The sequence below is a fragment of the Sinohyriopsis cumingii genome, chromosome 11 (assembly GCF_028554795.1).
Source record: "Sinohyriopsis cumingii isolate HCF-2022 chromosome 11, ASM2855479v2, whole genome shotgun sequence".
In the NCBI taxonomy this organism is placed as follows: domain Eukaryota; kingdom Metazoa; phylum Mollusca; class Bivalvia; order Unionida; family Unionidae; genus Sinohyriopsis; species Sinohyriopsis cumingii.
In genome coordinates, this window is record NC_142971.1 from 55,941,763 (window position 1) to 55,962,702 (window position 20,940).

Sequence of the window (20,940 nt, forward strand, 5' to 3'; positions counted from 1 at the left end):
GTAAGAGGAGGGTCCTGCCACTGGAGAAGTTATTCTTCTTGGGGACCTGGTCTTTTTCTTTTTCTTCTTGGGGCTTCGTTGGACTTTTGTCTTGGGGATAACTTTGGGGGCATTAGGATCCCATCTTAAGAGTGAGCGAATGATGACCCCTCCTAGAGTACCGCTCCCTCCAGGTTTCAAAATGATTTGTTTTTTGGTTTGAGTGTCAATGCGGGGATCGGCCAGTTGGACCAAAGCGACTTTGTTTCGATCGAAAAAGCGTTTGGTTTGATGAGGAATCTGAATGATTCCTTGGAGTAATTGACGTGCCGTCACCGTGAACCATCGTAAGACTTCTTTGAGACTAGCTTCTAAGACACGGGCTCGTGTTTGTGGATCTTTTTCTCGACTGATGCCATACAAGGCACGAATCAATTTGACGGGAAGATGCGACTGAAGGGACGTCATGTTCACACTGTGTGAGACAGACGAAAAAGGGTCTGAGGTTTTTATAGATTTTTTGATGGGGAGTGAAATGAAGTCGAGGACGGAGACGTGTACAGGACAGGCCCTCCGTCTTGGCACCAGTGGTGAAACAAGTGGGTACGAAATCGCAAATCCTCGGGGGTCGTAGGTTTCAAATCGACGAGTAAATAGGCGTGTGGCGTTTGAGTGGCATCGTCGTACGCCTGAGTCAGCCAAGGCGTTCCTAACTGTTTGGCTAAGACTTGCACTTGCGATTTATCTCGAGGGCTTTTAAACAAGACCACGTAATGCGCATTGAGACTGATGGTGCGATGGGCTTTACTTTGTTGAAACAAATTTTGGGTGATGTAAATGACACTGGCATTACGGTGATGCCCTTTGCGCGTGAACCACAATTTAATTTCTTCTTCGTCTTCTCCTAACATGTCGTCGAAAATGACCAAATGGGTTTGACGGGAGTCAGAGACGATGCCGTCGTCTTCTTTAGGAATGCCTTCCACAAACACGATGGAATCGCCTTGACTTTCTCGCAAGAGGCTGTACGCCGATTGCCACTCTTTGTAACACCACACGATCCGTTGAGGGGGTCGATCGATCAAATGATGTTTATGTTCGATCAAACGTTTGACGAATTCGGTTTTGCCTGAACCGCTAGGTCCAGCAATGAGCATGTTAAAGGGATGGCGAAGATACAAAGCCTCCCAACTGGCACGATCTAAGTGTTCGTCGATGACTTTGACAGTAGAGGAAGAGGGAGCAGAGACAGTAGAGGTAGCCATGGTGTGAGAAATGTCACTTGTGACACGAAAACGAACAAGACAAGAGTTTATATACTTTTTCAGAACACGTTTATTGAATGTTTTTTTCAAACATGAATACGAAAGACAAAAATACATAAAAGCCAAAGGCTTAAGTACAAGGATAAAAGGGACATGATAACGATGAACGTGGAATAAACACAAGTGTCTGTACAACATGTTTTGGTTAATGTTCTAACCAGTTCTATAGTAGGGGATAAGGTCTCACAAGTGTCCTCCCGAAAGGGTCTTTCAGGTCTGTCGACGACAGTCCTGTCCTGGGTGACGGGTTCTTCTGGCACCGTCACTAACACGGGTTGAAAAGTAACTTTTTTCCTTGAACAACTCTCGTGCATACTGGGCCACTTCTTGGGTCCAAGCCTCAAAATCCCATTCTTTCCAGGCACGGACATCTGTCCAATGGGGATGTAAGTCACAAGCTACACACACATCGTCATACACGTCTTGGGTAGCTAAAAGTTGACGAATCTTTCTTTCCCGTAGAGGTCGAGAAGTATCCAGATGAAAACGCAAGGCTTTGAGCAAAAGGAGTTTTTCGTGACCATTTAAGGCCATGGAGGTGGTAAGTACTGATCGTAAAGAGTCCACAAAGAATCGGCTGGTAAACGAAATCCCAAAAAACAAGTCACTAAGACACACACCACTTGTCGTCCCAAATTGAATGGATACAGTTCTTGTAATAATCGATGGTAATGATCCACGGTTTGAATATGGTCATTGAGTTCCTTCCACGGAATCTGTTGGATGACATGTGACATAAGTCGTGGCATGGCAGCCTGTTTTTATAGTCTCTTTGTTTCGGAAACAATACACGTACTTTCTAGCCAGAGATCTTCGTTCTCCAGTAGGGAATCTAAATCTTGCATACTGTAACCGAAACTTCAGAGTTCGTTTAGAAGTTTCCTCTTCCTCTAAGTAGATTCCACGTAAAATATGTTGATAATCCTTTAACTTGTCTTCCTCAATGTATTGCTGTAGGTGAATCTCGAAGTAATCAAAATAATGAACATTTCGATCATTCACTAACTCAAAGTGTTGAACAAGGTCTGACCACTGAAACAATTTCTGACGAATCAGTTCTCTTATACCCTTCAGGTACCAGTGGTTAAAGATCTGGTGACGTAACGGATGCAATTGTTCTTTACGTTTGACTTGTATTTTGACCAGCTCTCGGTAAATGCGTTCTCTCAACTCCACAGGCAAAGCACGAATGTTCTCTAGCAAAGTATCCATGAATAGGTCATACTAAATCCTCTTTGGTCTGACACAAGAAATGTACTGTTTGCACAAACATGGTTTCACTTCAGTGTCGAATTTAAATCGTTGAGTCACTAATCTACACATTACAATTCGTTCAGAAGTTTCCTCTTTCACTAAGTTGACATTGTGTTCAAGATGTTGGTAATTCGTTAACTCTTCCTCTGGAATTCGATGCAGTACGTTTACAATGATGTAGGTAGAATCGTCCATACCAAACCAATCCTTTTGAAAACTAGAGGATCGTTGATCAATGTCTGTCCGATGGAACACTTTCAATTGAATCAATCCTTGTATAGCCTTCAGGTACCAGTGGTTCAAACACCGGTGACGTAACGGATGCAATTGTTCTTTACGTTTCACTTGTATTTTGACCAGCTCTCGGTAAATGCATTCTCTCAACTCCACAGGCAAAGCACGAATGTTCTCTTGTAAAGTATCCATGAACAGATTATTATGGTAAGAAGTTACTTCAATGTCTCGGTCCCACTAAGGGTAAGTAATGACAATTCGGTGACCATCGAGCATGTTCAACGTAGGCCGAATCTTGCGGTTCCCAGTGGTGAAGTGACACACCGCAACTGAAGCACTTGACTTTATCTCCTTCGCCCAAGTAGAAAAATCCGGCTCTGGCTAATTCTTCAGGGGTCGGTCCTCCCAGATACTTTGGCCATTTTCCTTTGAACGATTGAAGACGATTTTCAAAGTCGCAGTATTCCGACAAACGCACAGGAAACGAATATTCGTCTTTCACAGGTTCGTTTCGATGAGGGTTGAGTGAAATGGGCAGGAGTTTGCTCAGGGCTGGATGACATCCGTAGGGAGGTAAACGTGAAGGTCGACATTCCCCTTTAAACCCGGTAAAATGTCTAAGAGGACGAGCGGCATCGCTTTCGCATCCCTCAGGTTTGACACGCACAGCATCACTTTCCATGATAGGGGCAGTGAGAACAAAGTTCCCATGATGCTTTACGGCATCGCTCAGGTCACAAGGTGCAGCATCGTATCCATCGCAAGGCTCACAATCGCACTCGTCTGCAAACTCCGTTACGCAATTACAATGGTAACCACATGGACAATCGCAGTTTCCTTCCGGACATTTTCCGTCGCAATGCCTGGGTCTTATCCATCCAATATTAGTCACACTAGAGGAAGATACAACTTTTTTACAATCCCCAAACTGGAACGATGTCTCTTTCAAAGTATTCATCTTGTTCGTTCGGTCTTGGTAGTCCCAATGAACTATTGATCTTGTCTAGGGTTCCTTTTTATATACAGACCAATACCGACGTGACCGTACGGTAAGGTGAAATGATTGGGAAGTCGCACTCGCTTCTGGTATACAATTTGATAGACTTTTTCCAAGGGTCGACTGACGATGTGGTGAGTGGGTAAACGTACAATCTTGTTCGGTTGATAGGTGGTCACTTTAAAGTTTCCATCCTCTCCCGATTGCAAGGCTTCTTTCAATACCCCAAAATTGACCACTCGACTGGTACGATAATTCAGAGTCAGTCCTTTCACTTTGCACGTCGTGTGCACTTCTCCTTGTTTGTCCCGGTATTCGTAGCCGTAATTTTTGGGACCGCCACTGACGAAACTTAGAATCTTGTCGTCGGGATGCTCGTCTGTCCAGGCTCCTAAACGGTCTCCTTCGATGTTAGGGTGATGTTGAATCGGGTGATGGATGTAAATGCAACTGTCCGTGTCAAAGTACAGGACGCGTTCTTCTAACAGTTCTAAAGCTTCGTACAATTTTAAGCGAGCATGGGCTGTCACGTAAGCCGTAATGATGACATTTCCAAAAGGGTCGTCTTGTACAAAGTCCAGATCTTCTTCGTAATTAACCAAGATCAAATTCTCTCGAACGATGTCCACGTGTTTCATGTATTTGGTTTTGTCGTGAATCATCTGGAAGTAGCGGGAAGGTTCTGTCAAATATTCCGTCTTGGGTAAACACGGTCGTTGTGCCATTTTACCCCACAAGCAATTTAACATCACTTTGGCAAATGATCGCCTGCCTTCGTTTTTCTCGATGTGGTCTAAAGTGATGCCTTCTTGTTCGTAGTATTTCTCTTTAAATTGTATTTGGTCTTCGGGAGTGTGACACCAGGAAGGATAGCCGCTGGCTTCTTGCTTCAGTTTCAAAAAGGCATCCACGTAGTCGGCGAAAATGCCTTTCTGAGTAGGGTCACCCTTGCGGTATTGTTGTGTCTTGGGAAAGTGGCAAATTTCGTACACTTCTAACAGTTGGTATCCCATGTCCAGAGCTTTGAACAATTCCACGCTGACCCAGGTTCCCGTCAAGGCACGTTCTTCCTGGCTGTGATGGCAAGGTTGGTCTTGGTTGCACGTTTCGGCACAAGTACGGCACAAGGGAAACATCAGTTTGCCTTGACAATGGTGAGGTAAGACGGGATGGTATAGGTTCGTGGGAGGCAAAACTTTACACTTGATTAAGCCTTCGTATTGTCGAATGTTTTTCAGGTCGATGTGTTCCGTTAACAATTGCGGGTGCCCTACAGGAAAGCGACAATATTCGCACACGTAGGGATACAGCGAACACACGTCCAAGTATTTGATTTCTTCTCCTTTCTCTTCGTCGGCTTTGTACAGCAAACAGGTGGCATTGGTCCTTCCTCCGTACAAACTATCCCTCGGGTTCAGCGGGTCCATGAACTGGTAACTTTCCACGAGGCGTTTAAACTCGGGATCGGTTTTCATACGGTGATCGTACTCGTGTTCCCACATTTCCACCACTTGGTATCCTTGCTGTTCCAACTTTAGGCGTCGCTGACAAGTGTCCTGGTACAAGTCTTCCATGGTTCGTTGTAAAAACTGATTTTTAGTGCCACGGTCAGGGTAACAGACGGGACATCCGTGAAATAAGCAACCGTTAAACTCGTACACGATCTTGGGGTTTTCTAAGTCCCAGCCATCGACCGAATACGTTCCGATGGTCTTTTCGCCCCCTCCGTTGCGGGCATACTGAATCCACTTGTCTTCCTTATCGCACAAGTAATGTAACCAACGTAGGGCTTTGACCGAGTATTGACGCTTGACATAGTGGGTCGTTTGAGGACTGATGACAGCCACGGTGTTTTCAGGCATGAATCGTTGTCGATACACTAAGGAACACGCTTTGGCAATGGTGCAAGCTTCTTTCAAAGGATCGACCCCTCCGTGTTCCATGAACAGTTCTCGAAATTTTCCACAGCAACGCCGTAAAATGTCCACGTCGGAACGACAATACTTTAGCATTTCTTCCTGAAAGTCGAAAGGGTCCGAAGCGTGAGCCTGGTACCAAGCGTAGAAAGCTTCTCGTTGTTCGGTACGCATGTTGTCGGGGTCGTAATAGTGAGCCTCGGGCAAATGGGGTAGAACGGCGTGTTGATTGGCTTCCGTATTGAAAAAGTGTGGAAAGTACCCTTTAACCATTTCTGTCATTCCAAACGTTTTAGGCATTCGACTCAAAGGCATGGCCAAATAGCTCATCGAATCTTTAAACTGTACTTGTCCCACTTGCATGAAAATGATTTTGGCTCCGTTCAAAGTCACTTTAGGACGCTCGGTGCCTTGTTCCGTATAGTACCTCAAAAGAAACTGTCCATCGTATCCGGAGAAATTGTGAGCCATCACCGTGGCATGACGATGACAATCTCCGTAACGTTCGATGTCCTCTTGGCTCCACGTCTTGTCGACGGGGTCTAAGACCCATTGGGCAAAATCGGCTAACGTGTTTGGTCCCCGATAGATTTTTTCACGCCCTCCAGGAATCTTGCTGCAGAGAGGGCAATGACTGAAGATAGGTTCTTGAATGCACTTCTCGCACGCTCGATGAGCCACGCAGAAATTAGGAATGTGAATGCCAGTCTCTTGCATGCATTCGAAATCGAAAAAGATGAAATTGCCTTTCTTCTTGTGACCGTCCTCTTTCTCTGGTGGGGGTTGGTATTTTTGCACGTAACATTGGTGTTCCAAGTCCACGATGTGGTGACAAATGTGACATTTTTTCTTTCCTGAACATACGTGTGCCTTGGTATTATTGATACGTATGACTTGTTCACACGTAGGGCACAATCTCAGGAGTTGACAAGCACATTTCTTCTGTGAACCTTGCGTTTTCAGATGTTGTTGGTAACAGGTAGGGCTGACAAACGTACGCAGACAAGTTGAACAAGGCACTGGTTCTTCGCTCAGACAGGATGAAGAGGCCAAACATCCTGAGCATTTCGATCCACAATGCTTGTGTTGCTCTCGATTATTATAACCATGGTCACATTTCTCACAGTAATAACCGTATCCCAGGAATCCGGTGATACTGGTAATGGTATCGAAATGGTCATCGTGATGATAAACGTGAATGTATTTTCCGTCCTTAAAATCTTGCCCTCGAAACAACAAAGACCCGCGCACTTCTTGAGGGTACACTTTCAAGGTGTATCGTGGAGCTAGGGCATCTTGCAATTTTTGCATCTCAGGAATGCCACAGGGTGTGTCTTTGGACATGCCAGCTTGTCGTAACAGGAGTTCTGCTTCACTTCGTTGTTTGGCTCGGTCCGATTGTCGAATGTTCTCCCAGTCTCTTTTCCATTCTACCGTGTCGTTCTTGTTGGCATAGGTTCGTCCCACCACAGTAGTGAATAGGGATACTTTACGGACAATGGGAATTAGCATTAAAAACACCCCTGGGACACTTTACGGACAATGGAAATTTAACATGGCGAAAAATCGTGGGAACATATACGGACAAGGGGAATTTAACATGGGAATAAATCGTGGGACACTTTACGGACAAGGGGAATTTAACATGGGAATAAATCGTGGGACAATCTACGGACAAGGGGAATTTAACTTGGGATTTTTTTAAAATTTTTTTAAAAAAGGGGTAGGCAATGGAAAGGCTATCTCTTTTCGAGAAATATGGCTGGCCCTGAAAAGGGCCTTTGGGTTTTCTTCTTCTTCTAATTTCTTCTTTTCCTCCACCAACTTCTTATTTTATCTCCAACACTCTTTCTCTTCTTTTTTTTCTCCTTCTCTTCTTTCTTCTCTTCCTCCTCTTCTTCTTTCTTCCTCTTCTCATTTTCCTCTTCTTTTTCAATTTTTTCGTTCCATGTTCTTATTCTTATCTTTTCCTCTTCATCCTCCTTCTCCTCCTTGATCTCTTTCATGACACCACTAATCTTGTCCTTTGCTTTCCTTAAATTGTTAATTTCCATCTTTACACGATGGGGACTATAGGAATAATGGTCTTCAACGAGTCTTATTAGCATCTGTTCCATTATTCCTAAGTTGTCTAAAACGTCTTGCAAGGTTTGTAATTTGTCCATTTGGTTTGACGCCATCTTCTTTTTATTCTTTGCAGAATGGTTTGAACGACGAATACTGTGGGTTCTTATACGAAAAGCGCGTACGTGAAGGAAAACATCCCCCTAAAACATAAAATTGATCTTACCTAGATGATGACCAAACATCGCGCGGACGTGAAGGAAAACGTCCTCCTACTTTTTCATTTCATATAATATAACCCCAACTATACTCTCCACATACGCTAAGAAACAATTAATAAACCCATAATCTACTATTCACACAAACATACCTTAGCTCTTATAAACACTAACACACCAACACATACCCTCACACATTAAAAAAGAGTTAGTGTTTATATTCACACTACTCTACCTACTCACATTGGCAAATCGATCGTTATTTCTTTTCTAGAGTATTGGGTAGCCCTGAAAAGGGCTGTTTTGTTTGGAACTTCATGGACACCTGGTTAATGGTGGCACCTTCCAGGCCTGGCGCCACATACACATCTTATCCCCCAGTTACTTTTTACCTTTTGGGGGGAGAGAGCAGAGGCAGGATATGTCGCTTCAGAATCCCAATTTTCACTCTCTGGGATTCTGAAATTTTTTCTTCTCTCCTTTTCCTCCTCCTCTTCTTTATATCTTCTCTCCTCCTCTTCTTTTTTTCTTCTTTCCTCCTCTCTTATCCTTCCCTCCTCGACAATGGCTTCAGCGGCCAGTTCATTTAATATGCGCCTGGCATATTCCAGATGCACATGAAGTTCCAACAGTTTCTCCAGTCTCGTGTTCATTTTTTGGTGTTGATCAATCAACAAGGGTAGCTGGACTGCCGAACGAGTTTCAATTTATACTGAAAGCGCGGACGTGAAGGAAAACATCCCCCTAAAAACATAAAATTCATCTTACCTAGATCATGACCCAGAACAACGCGCGGACCTAAAAGAAACACTCACTCACTTTTTTATGCTACCCATCACTATTTTAAAATTTTTTATAAATCACTTCAATAGACTATCCACATAAGCAAAGCAATCCAATCTAACCCCAAATATACACCTCAAACACCAAAAAAAACATGATTTTAATCTACTATCCGTACCAACTTACGTGAGCACTTACTAACACATACACTCTCACTATCAATAAAGAGTTAGTGTTTATTTTCACACTACTCTACCTACACACATTGGCAAATTAATAGTTATTTCTTTTCTAGAGTATTGGTTAGCCCTGAAAAGGGCTGTTTTTTTGTTTTGCTATGGCATTCTTTTTTAGTTTCTAAGAATGCGATGTCCTCTGAGGATAGACTTTCTGGCGATAGGTCTGCTTCTTCGGAAAGAGAAGAAGAATTCTTTGGTGTCGATACGACAATCGACAAAGCCTCTGTCAGCTTCAGGTTGCTGCTGCTGCTGCTGTTGTTGCTGCTGTTGCTGCTGTCTCTGAAGTCTGTACTTCTCTGTCCATTCTTCTTTCTCCCTGTTCATTTCTTCTCTGAAGAGCTCTTCTATCAGGTCTTCAGTGATTTTTAACATTCTCACATTCTCTATTTCTTCTGGTTTCGGTATCAGACTGTGTCTGACCCTATGCAGATTCACGTAGGCTTCGTTGAGCTTAGCTAGTTTGGAGCACATCTTCTTAGGAGGATGAGTCGACAATGGATGGCTAGACTGGGAACAACCCGGTTCTTAAAGTTAAAGCGCGGACGTGAAGGAAAACATCCCCACATGGTTTTCGAGCCGCAACGTTCATGAGAGGGATAGTAAGAAATGAAAGAGCATCAATCCAACATTCTTCTAGCTAAACAAAAGACAAAGGCATTTTTTCTAAACACAACATTTTTTATTCAAAAATCACTTAACACTAAACAACAACATTTTTAACAATAATCCAACACTATAACATCAAACAATTTTTTTTCAAATCACAAACATTTTTTTCTTCAAATACAATCTACTTCAAACAAGGCTGACAACGTTGTGAATGAAATTGTGATTTCCACTGTTGGAAATCATTAGGCCATTGATGGACACTACGTTTCCTAGCTTGAGACAAAAGATAAGCATAATGGTCACAAAACCATCGATCTACTTTCACATCGTTTCTAGCAGAAGAACGAGGATCGAAATGAGTCACTAAATGTTCTAAGGAATAGCCCAGGCTGCGATGATGCAGAAAATACACACAGTACTGTCCACACACCAAGGAATCTGTGCCTTGTAATTTCACATTATTGAATCGGGTGGTTTGAGCATTTCTTCTCATAAAGTCAATGATATCGTCTTCCAAAGGGGGCAATCCGTACGAATCGAAATATTCCACACATCCTTCTTGAGGAAAGTAGACGGCTACCCAGTGGGTTCCTGGGAGATGACTCTCGTCCGTGTTGATCACGTAAGCTTGATGGTCTTTAGGTTTGCGATGAGGGAGTTCATCTTTAGCACAGACGACAGGATTCCAAGAAGCTGTATACGAACTGTGGTTCAAAAGGTAATAAAGTTCCCAGGTATCCATTGTTTTCTGTGTTGTTTTTTTTCTTCTTCTTCACAGGTAATAATAAGTCGTCAATTCGATCCTGACTTTTTGCTTGAAAATGTCTGACGAATAAACGGTTATTCGTTCTGTTTCCTCACTCTGATTTAGGAGAGCTTCGATACGATGGATCTCTTGAGTGGTTAATGGTGGACAAGAATGTTCACGCAAGTCTTTATACCACTGGTGCAACACGTCTTTGTTTGAGATGAGACTCCAAGCTTCGTCCAGATACTCGTCCAATTTTTCTTCTTGACTCAACATCAGGCATTTATCGTGTTGAATTTGACTGGGATGATCGTTTTGACATCCATGGCAATTTTTCTTGATCAATTCCGTCATTTTGTCGACCAAGTGTTTGGCAAAACAGGAGACTAAATGGGCTTCTTGTTCTGGCCATCTCGACTTCATCATGACAATTTCTTCGTCTTTGTCTTGGGATTCTCCTTCCACGGTCTCCTCACATTCCATGTCCAAAGTTTCTTCACTAGGTAAAGAGGGATAACAGTCTTCCATGGCTTCTAGTAATCTAGAATGACTTCTCTCAAACTGTTGATTTCTATGGTATTATCGAATTCTGCATACAGGATGACGTTCAACGTTGGATTATCATCAGCACCGAGGTCTTTGATTGCAAACTGAAGTTCCACACGAATCTGGCCGGATTTTATAGGGTGGAAATGTCCCTCGTCGCTGCCTTGGTCTGGAGTGAAATCGAAAGCCCACAAAGCGTAGACTCCTGCATAATCTTCGTACGTAATGCCGTGACTGGTGTTGGTTCCTAACTGTCCGGTGGCTTCGTACAGGGACAAGTACGACCTCAAGTAATTCTTCTTTTTAAAGTCAGGTTCGAAAGGTCTGGTACACAAGGTTTTGCCATCGCGACTGACTTCGATCTTGGACACGTCAAAGTGTTTAAAGTAGAAAGGATTTTTTTTGATAGCTCCGTTGAAGGCTTCATTCTCGACGATACCAATGATTAAACGTTTGGGTAGCTGTCCTTGGAACAAATGATCTTCGATCATGGATCGCTGTCCCTTGGGAATGGTGAACGTTTTCACTTCCACGCGTCGTATGGGATACTTGGCGGTTGTTCTGCTCAACGTCTGACTGATGTCGTTTCCCACTTTAGGTAGCACTTCCACACGTCGCACGTAGAGTCTGGCTTCTTGGATTTTGGTTTTGTACTCGTCATCATTAGCCAATAAATGGAAAGCGGTACTGCTCCGATTCAGTCTCAGGCGAACATTCACCCCGTTCAGCAAATATTTCTCTTGCAACCACATGTCCAAATGTAAACGATCCATCAGTTCTAAACTCTTTCCATCTTTGATTCTGTCTCTTCGTTCTACAAATCCGTCATTGTTTGGTGTTTTGGTTGCATCAGTTTCGAATGTTTCAAACTGGCCTGCTTCGTCAGCTTCCCATACCACACAGGCATTGAGATGAGTGTTCTTGGCGTCTATTCCGTACGTCAAGAGATTTTCCAGGTAGGCCCGATAAGGGTAAGTATCCATGCTGCTACTGACCAGTTTGTTGTTCAAGTACAAGTCCACTCCACTGAACAAGGAATGCATGAAATTGTTGACGGGAGCTACTGCTTCAGTGTCTATATCACCTCCTGTCTTATCTACAACTTTGACTTTCAGGTACAAGTAACTGCTATTCAGATCGATGTAATCTTCGGGCTGTCCTTTGATTTCAAACTCGATGGGAGCGGAATCGGTCAATGAGGAGACGGGGTGAAATTCCACCCACTGAGATTCTTGCATGGTCATCATGGTGGGGGGCATGGCAAACAGATCCAGTTCCGTCTTGGAACAAGCGCAAGACTCTCGGTGCATCATTTTTTTGTTCTGTGTCTCAATAATCGAAAACGTCTAAGTCTCGAACGGTTCTTCTTTTCTTGGCCTTTCTCGCTTGAAGTCTGGTGAAAGGGTGTTTTCTTCTTCGTCGTCTCTTTTTGCCTTGTCCTTGCTGAATGCTTGACTCGGTAGCGTGCAGGGCATTTATAGTTGTGTCTCGTCGGCCTAAAATGTCTTTGCCCGTTTGCAGCAAGACATTTTTGCCTGCCCTCATGAAGGCTTCTTTAGGGTTTTGTTTGTCGATGATGACATTTTGGAGAAATTCTTTGCCTTGCGTCAGTGCCGCATCTTTCAAGGCGTGCAATCCGCGTGTCACCATCGGTTTCAACACTGGGGCCACCGAACGAAAGGCCGATTTTAACATGTCTCCTAAACCGTGTCCTCGCTGTCGTGCAACCCCTTGGTACACTGGATACATGACTTACTTACGAATCGTGAGAGAACCGTTTTCGAAAATGGAGTTTCACCGTGACTTTTCCTTTGGTGAATGGAATATTTTGTCCCAAATCTCCTTTTATAGCAATGTTGACCGTGTCCAAATACGACTTGCTGACAGGCAAATAATGAGGATGCACAAATTCCCTGTGGACGTGATAGGTGTTTCCACCTTCCTGGTCACTGGTTGCGGTACTATCCACTTTGAAAGGAATGACACGCAGTAACGGTACGGAGGTGTGTCCCACCACGTTGTACTCCACCACATCGGAATACACGAACATCAAATTCAGTCCTTGGTTCAGTTCTACCGGTTTTCCAAAAGCTCTGTAAAAATCCATATTATTGTTGATCTTGGGGCTCATATTTTGTGCGAGCATTGTTGGATGTCCACCCAAAATTTCAAACAAACTACCATTGAACCTGAAGGACAACAGTTGAGTATCCTGAAATTTCATCAGTAAGCGACGAGCCACTTTATGGTACTCCAGGGTGACACTTTTTTTGATTCTGTTCAGGGCTTTGCCAAAGGCGAACTCGAACCTGTCCGCAATGGTGTCCACCAAATGTTGGCCACTAAAATAAAACCCTGCTGGAATTTTCACGGTGTAGATTTTCAAGGGTGGATTGCTGGCTTGTTTTGTGTCCCCTGAAAACCCGATGTCATTCATGACTTCTTGTAATTGTTGGTTCAGGATTTCGACCTCAAAAGTGTTTTGCTTTTCGGTGATGTTTTGGATTTGTGTAGGGTGAATCATTTCTACTAAAGCCACTTCCCAATGGGCTTCGTGATCTAAGGGGATGGCTTGAGGTAATTTGGCCGTGTAACAGCACAACGTGTTGTTGGGAAACACCTCCATGGAACTGTCACTGGGTAAGGTTAAGTAAAATTGGTTTTGGTGACTCATAATTCCAGAGTTCTGTGGCTGTCCGAGGGGTTAGTGGATGTCAGAGGCGTGTCTCCGCCCAAAATGGGGTTCTGGTTGTGGTTGTTGGAGTGGTGACTGGCACTGGCACTAGACACAACGTTCCCGTTCGAGGAGAATTTCATGGAGGGATTGGGAAGCAGGTAACCGATGCAACTGCTTAATAAAATGGTCCACAATTGTTTGTCTCCTTGTTGCAAACTCAAATTGGCAATGGCTGCCCCGATGACACAATACACCACGAAGATTTGGCAGAAAAAGACGATTTGCGTTTTAGGCACACGTTCTCCACACCACACCCACAAGGGTTGTTTTTGTAAATCTTGCACAGAAGAACTAGGGGAAGAAGGAGTGGTCGACGTAGCTGCGTCTGATGTGTGAAAGGGCATGATGGTCACTTCTTCTTTTTATAGTCGATGACTTGCGAAGCGTCGATCCAAGAATCGAAACTGGGTGGATATCCTTTCCAACGTACTTTGACTTCTTTGACACGTCGTTTGCCCACTTTACGGGTTCTGCGTTCGAGAATGCTTTCGATGTCGTACACGTCGTCTTCTTTTTTGGTGACACGTTGTAACTCGGGCAAATAAAACGTTCCTTTGAGTACTTCTCCGTTCATGTCTTCCAATTTATAGACGGCAGGATGACGGCCATGCACTCGTCCAGTGACGCGAAACAATTCGGTCGTCCAGTTAGGTAAGTAACCTTTGTCGAAAGTGCGTTTGGTTTTGCCAATGCGCACCCAATCTCCTACGGTCAACTCTCCACTTTTCTTGGGGACAGCCCTCGTCGGGGACGTACCGAACAGGCGCTCGAACACCAGCACTTCGTTGTCGGGAGTCACGTCTTGCGGGGCACGTCCGATGCTTCGATGGTAAGATTGGTTGTACGCTTGCACCAGGTGTGGTAAGATGTCGATGTACTTCAGAGTGTGGTGATGCGTAAAATATTTCCACATGCGTTCTTTCAAAGTGCGTTGAAAACGTTCCACGATGCTGGCTTTGGTTTCGGGATTCTCGGTGGTAAAAAAATGAATGTCACGTTTCTTTAATTCTTTTTGGAAAGCTTGGTTCAGAAATTCGGTGCCTTTGTCCGTTTGCCATCGAAGAGGGCGACGACCGCTTTGTTTCAACACCCGTTGCAGGGCTCGCACTAACTCGCTGCTCGATTTGGAAGTCAAGGGCACGACCCAGGCAAATTTGGAAAAGACGTCGATGACACAAAACAAATATTTGTAACCACGATTGTAGCTGGCCAAATGAGAGACATCGGCTAAATCGGCTTGCCATTGATGATCGATGCCTTCCACTCGGGTGCGACTTCTGGCAAACTTGCGTCGAATGGGTTTGTGCAAAGTGTAGGTAGCTTGTTCTTGTAACCATCGTTGCACTTGAGGTAAACGGAGACTTTTCAGTCGCGTTTTGGCAGCACGATACAATTTTTGAATTCCTGCGTAACCTGCAGGATGCGAGGGATCGTAGTAAATGCTGGCTAAGACTTTTTCCATTTTTTGTGTTGGTGTGTTAATAAGTCACCCACTCTTCGGTGATGCTACTTTGGGTGGGTCGAAAGGGTGGTTTGGAAACGGATTTACGTGTCCGATGGGCTACGGGAGTAGAAGTCGAAGGTAGTGGTGGTGGTGGTGGTGGAGGTGGCAATGGAATGGCTTTGGTTTTCTTTTCTTTTTTCACTTCTGGTTTCCCTTCTTTCTTTTTCACTTCTGTCGAAGGAGGCGTGGACATCATCTTTTTAACCCAAGCTTTCATTTCTTCTCGTTGGGGTGTGGGGGACGGGGTCAACAAGGATCCTGCAATCTTACTCGAAATGGGAGCTGCTGACGGTGTTTGAAACACTTCGCGCATCTCTTCTTCCTCAGGTCTTTGTGGGGTAGCATCTCTGGTAACCCTTGGGGATGGTAGTGGTGGTGGTGGTGGTGGTGGTAATGATGGTGCTGGACTTTTCATCAAGGTCTTAAAATCTTTTAGAGTGGGTAAAGCTGTTTCGTCTAAAGCTTTCTGGTGAAAGAGTTGCAGTCTTTGCAAGAGTTGACCGTACTTTTGCGATTTTTCTGTTTCGGACAAATCTTGGCGATCCATCAAGGATTGCAATTCGTGTTGTAACTGGGACATCTCGCTCAAATGGGGATTGGGAGGTAAATGCGGGGTGCGTTGTTCTTGCCAACGATGGTATTCCATCCATCGTTTGTAAGGCACTAAAGCTAGTTTTCGTCCTTCCATGGGGTTGTCAGGGGTGAATTCTGAGATCTTGGGACTTCCGAAGGCCTTTTTATCTTGCTCCCATCAGTCCTCCCAACATGGTTCCCAAGACTCCTTTTAGTATGGGGCCTAACAAGAGAGGTAAAATGCCTCCACGTTGGACCAACATCTTCTTTTTTTGACGAATGGGAATTTTCTTTTGAACCATTTTCCGAAGAACGTGACGATGTTTGCCTAAGCATTGTTTCTGGTGTTTGGACAAAGGGATCGTGCCTTTCAAGACGTTCAAACAACATTCGCACACGGTATCGATGACCTCTTTGGAGGCCGTTTGAATGAGTTTTTTTCGTAGGGGTGGAGAAGCTTTGGACAGGACAGATAACATGTCCCCATGTTTGGCTAAACGTGGTGGCAGTCCTTTCCTTTTCTTTCCTTGGGGTTTTCTGGAGGGTGACATCTTTGAGTCTTCAGGAGCACCAAAAAACACTGATATCCTACTCGGTCACAGGCCTTTTTTATACTGTAACGCGTCGCCATTGATTGTCTTTACGTCGTATCAGTTTGAGGACAGGCATGACACGTCGTGCAGGGGTACGTAACGGACTAAATCGAGCCAGTTCTTGCTTGGACAAATCCAGTAAACTTTGTAACATGCCCGATCTTTCATGGACTTTGATTTTGGGAGAAGGTACTTTGTGAGCAGCAGCCACTGCCGCTAAATGGGAAGGTCCTGCCACTGGGGAAGTTCTTTTGGGGGTCATCAACGGAGAAGTTCTTGGTGTAATCAACGTCTCCAAGTACTCTTCAGTTCCTGGTGACATCAACGGAGAAGTGGACAAACGTGAGGCTGCCGGAGACGCTGTGGCAGGTCGTGGTTTGCGAGTGTAAGGCTGCGTCCTGGCCGAAGTGCCTCTCTTGCGACTAGTTTTCTTCTGTGGACTTTTCTTTTTCTGAGGACTTTTTCTCTGTTTCTTTTTCTGGGGGCTTCTTTTCTTTTTCCGGGGTGATGGTGGTGGTGTCTGGTAAGAGGAGGGTCCCGCCACTGGAGAAGTTCTTCTCTTTGGGGACCTGGTCTTTTTCTTCTTGGGGCTTCGTTGAACTTTTGTCTTAGGGATAACTTTGGGGGCATTAGGATCCCATCTTAAGAGTGAGCGAATGATGACCCCTCCTAGAGTACCGCTCCCTCCAGGTTTCAAAATGATTTGTTTTTTGGTTTGAGTGTCGATGCGGGGATCGGCCAGTTGGACCAAAGCGAATTTGTTTCGATCGAAAAAGCGTTTGGTTTGATGAGGAATCTGAATGATTCCTTGGAGTATTTGACGTGCCGTCACCGTGAACCATCGTAAGACTTCTTTGAGACTAGCTTCTAAGACACGAGCTCGTGTTTGTGGATCTTTTTCTCGACTGATGCCATACAAGGCACGAATCAATTTGACGGGAAGATGCGACTGAAGGGACGTCATGTTCGCACTGTGTGAGACAGACGAAAAAGGGTCTGAGGTTTTTATAGATTTTTTCATGGGGAGTGAAATGAAGTCGAGGACGGAGACGTGTACAGGACAGGCCCTCCGTCTTGGCACCAGTGGTGAAACAAGTGGGTACGAAATCGCAAATCCTCGGGAGTGGTAGGTTTCAAATCGACGAGTAAATAGGCGTGTGGAGTTTGAGTGGCATCGTCGTACGCCTGAGTCAGCCAAAGCGTTCCTAACTGTTTGGCTAAGACTTGCACTTGCGATTTATCTCGAGGGCTTTTAAACAAGACCACGTAATGCGCATTGAGACTGATGGTACGATGGGCTTTACTTTGTTGAAACAAATTTTGGGTGATGTAAACGACACTGGCATTACGGTGATGCCCTTTGCGCGTAAACCACAATTTAATTTCTTCTTCGTCTTCTCCTAACATGTCGTCGAAAATGACCAAATGGGTTTGACGGGAGTCAGAGACGATGCCGTCGTCTTCTTTAGGAATGCCTTCCACAAACACGATGGAATCGCCTTGACTTTCTCGCATGAGGCTGTACGCCGATTGCCACTCTTTGTAACACCACACGATTCGTTGAGGGGGCCGATCGATCAAATGATGTTTATGTTCGATCAAACGTTTGACGAATTCGGTTTTGCCTGAACCGCTAGGTCCAGCAATGAGCATGTTAAAGGGATGGCGAAGATACAAAGCCTCCCAACTGGCACGATCTAAGTGTTCGTCGATGACTTTGACAGTAGAGGAAGAGGGAGCAGAGACAGCAGAGGTAGCCATGGTATGAGAAATGTCACTTGTGACACGAAAAACAAACAAGACAAGAGTTTATATACTTTTTCAGAACACGTTTATTGAATGTTTCAAATATGAACACGAAAGACAAAAATGCATACAACCCAAATAGTGATGTACAGGAATATAAAACACATCAAAACAATCAAAGTGGAATATAAACAAGTGTCTGTACAACATGTTTTGGGTAACGAAGATGTCCTAGGGACAGTGTGTAATGTTCTTACAGTCTCTACATGAGGTATTGTCACACAAGTGTCCTCCCGGAATGACCTTTCAGGAATGTCCATGACAGTCCTGTCCTGAAGCGAGTGGTTGTTCTCGGTGACGGGTTCTTCTGGCACCGTCACTAACACAGGTTGAAAAGTAACTTTTTTCCTTGAACAACTCTTGTGCATACTGGGCCACTTCTTGGGTCCAAGCCTCAAAACCCCCCTTTTTCCAGTCACGAACATCTGTCCAATGAGGGTGTAAGTCACAAGCTACACACACATCGTCATACACGTCTTGGGTAGTTAAAAGTTGACGAATCTTTTTTTCCTGTTGAGGTCGAGAAGTATCCAGATGAAACCGCAAGGCTTTGAGCAAAAGGAGTTTTTCGTGACCATTTAAGGCCATGGAGGTGGTAAGTACTGATCGTAAAGAGTCCACAAAGAATCGGCTGGTAAACGAAATCCCAAAAAAAAAGTCACTAAGACACACACCACTTGTCGTCCCAAATTGAATGGATACAGTTCTTGTAATAATCGATGGTAATGATCCACGGTTTGAATATGGTCATTGAGTTCCTTCCACGGAATCTGTTGGATGACATGTGACATAAGTCGTGGCATGGCAGCCTGTTTTTATAGTCTCTTTGTTTCGAAAACAATACACGTACTTTCTAGCCAGAGATCTTCGTTCTCCAGTAGGGAATCTAAATCTTGCATACTGTAACCGAAACTTCAGAGTTCGTTTAGAAGTTTCCTCTTCCGCTAAGTAGATTCCACGTAAAATATGTTGATAATCCTTTAACTTGTCTTCCTCAATGTATTGCTGTAGGTGAATCTCAAAGTAACCAAAATAATGAACATTTCGATCATTCACTAACTCAAAGTGTTGAACAAGGTCTGACCACTGAAACAATTTCTGACGAATCAGTTCTCTTATACCCTTCAGGTACCAGTGGTTAAAGATCTGGTGACGTAACGGATGCAATTGTTCTTTACGTTTGACTTGTATTTTGACCAGCTCTCGGTAAATGCGTTCTCTCAACTCCACAGGCAAAGCACGAATGTTCTCTAGCAAAGTATCCATGAATAGGTCATACTAAATCCTCTTTGGTCTGACACAAGAAATGTACTCTTTGCACAAACATGGTTTCACTTCAGTGTCGAATTTAAATCGTTGAGTCACTAATCTACACATTACAATTCGTTCAGAAGTTTCCTCTTTCACCAAGTTCACATTGTGTTCAAGATGTTGGTAATTCGTTAACTCTTCCTCTGGAATTCGATGCAGTACGTTTACAATGATGTAGGTAGAATCGTCCATACCAAACCAATCCTTTTGAAAACTAGAGGATCGTTGATCAATGTCTGTCCGATGGAACACTTTCAATTGAATCAATCCTTGTATAGCCTTCAGGTACCAGTGGTTCAAACACCGGTGACGTAACGGATGCAATTGTTCTTTACGTTTCACTTGTATTTTGACCAGCTCTCGGTAAATGCGTTCTCTCAACTCCACAGGCAAAGCACAAATGTTCTCTTGTAAAGTATCCATGAACAGATTATTATGGTAAGAAGTTACTTCAATGTCTCGGTCCCACTAAGGGTAAGTAATGACAATTCGGTGACCATCGAGCATGTTCAACGTAGGCCGAATCTTGCGGTTCCCAGTGGTGAAGTGACACACCGCAACTGAAGCACTTGACTTTATCTCCTTCGCCCAAGTAGAAAAATCCGGCTCTGGCTAATTCTTCAGGGGTCGGTCCTCCCAGATACTTTGGCCATTTCCCTTTGAACGATTGAAGACGATTTTCAAAGTCGCAGTATTCCGACAAACGCACAGGAAACGAATATTCGTCTTTCACAGGTTCGTTTCGATGAGGGTTGAGTGAAATGGGCAGGAGTTTGCTCAGGGCTGGATGACATCCGTAGGGAGGTAAACGTGAAGGTCGACATTCCCCTTTAAACCCGGTAAAATGTCTAAGAGGACGAGCGGCATCGCTTTCGCATCCCTCAGGTTTGACACGCACAGCATCACTTTCCATGATAGGGGCAGTGAGAACAAAGTTCCCATGATGCTTTACGGCATCGCTCAGGTCACAAGGTACAGCATCGTATCCATCGCAAGGCTCACAATCGCACTCGTCTGCAAACTCCGTTACGCAATTACAATGGTAACCACATGGACAATCGCAGTTTCCTTCCGGACATTTTCCGTCGCAATGCATGGGTCTTATCCATCCAATATTAGTCACACTAGAGGAAGATACAACTTTTTTACAATCCCCAAACTGGAACGATGCCTCTTTCAAAGTATTCATCTTGTTCGCTCGGTCTTGGTAGTCACGATGAACTATCGATCTTGCCTAGGGTTCCTTTTTTTATATACAGACCAATACCGACGTGACCGTACGGTAAGGTGAAATGATTGGGAAGTCGAACTCGCTTCTGGTACACGATTTGATAGACTTTTTCCAAGGGTCGACTGACGATGTGGTGAGTGGGTAAACGTACAATCTTGTTCGGTTGGTGAGTGGTCACTTTAAAGTTTCCATCCTCTCCCGATTGCAAGGCTTCTTTCAATACCCCAAAGTTGACCACTCGACTGGTACGATAATTCAGAGTCAGTCCTTTCA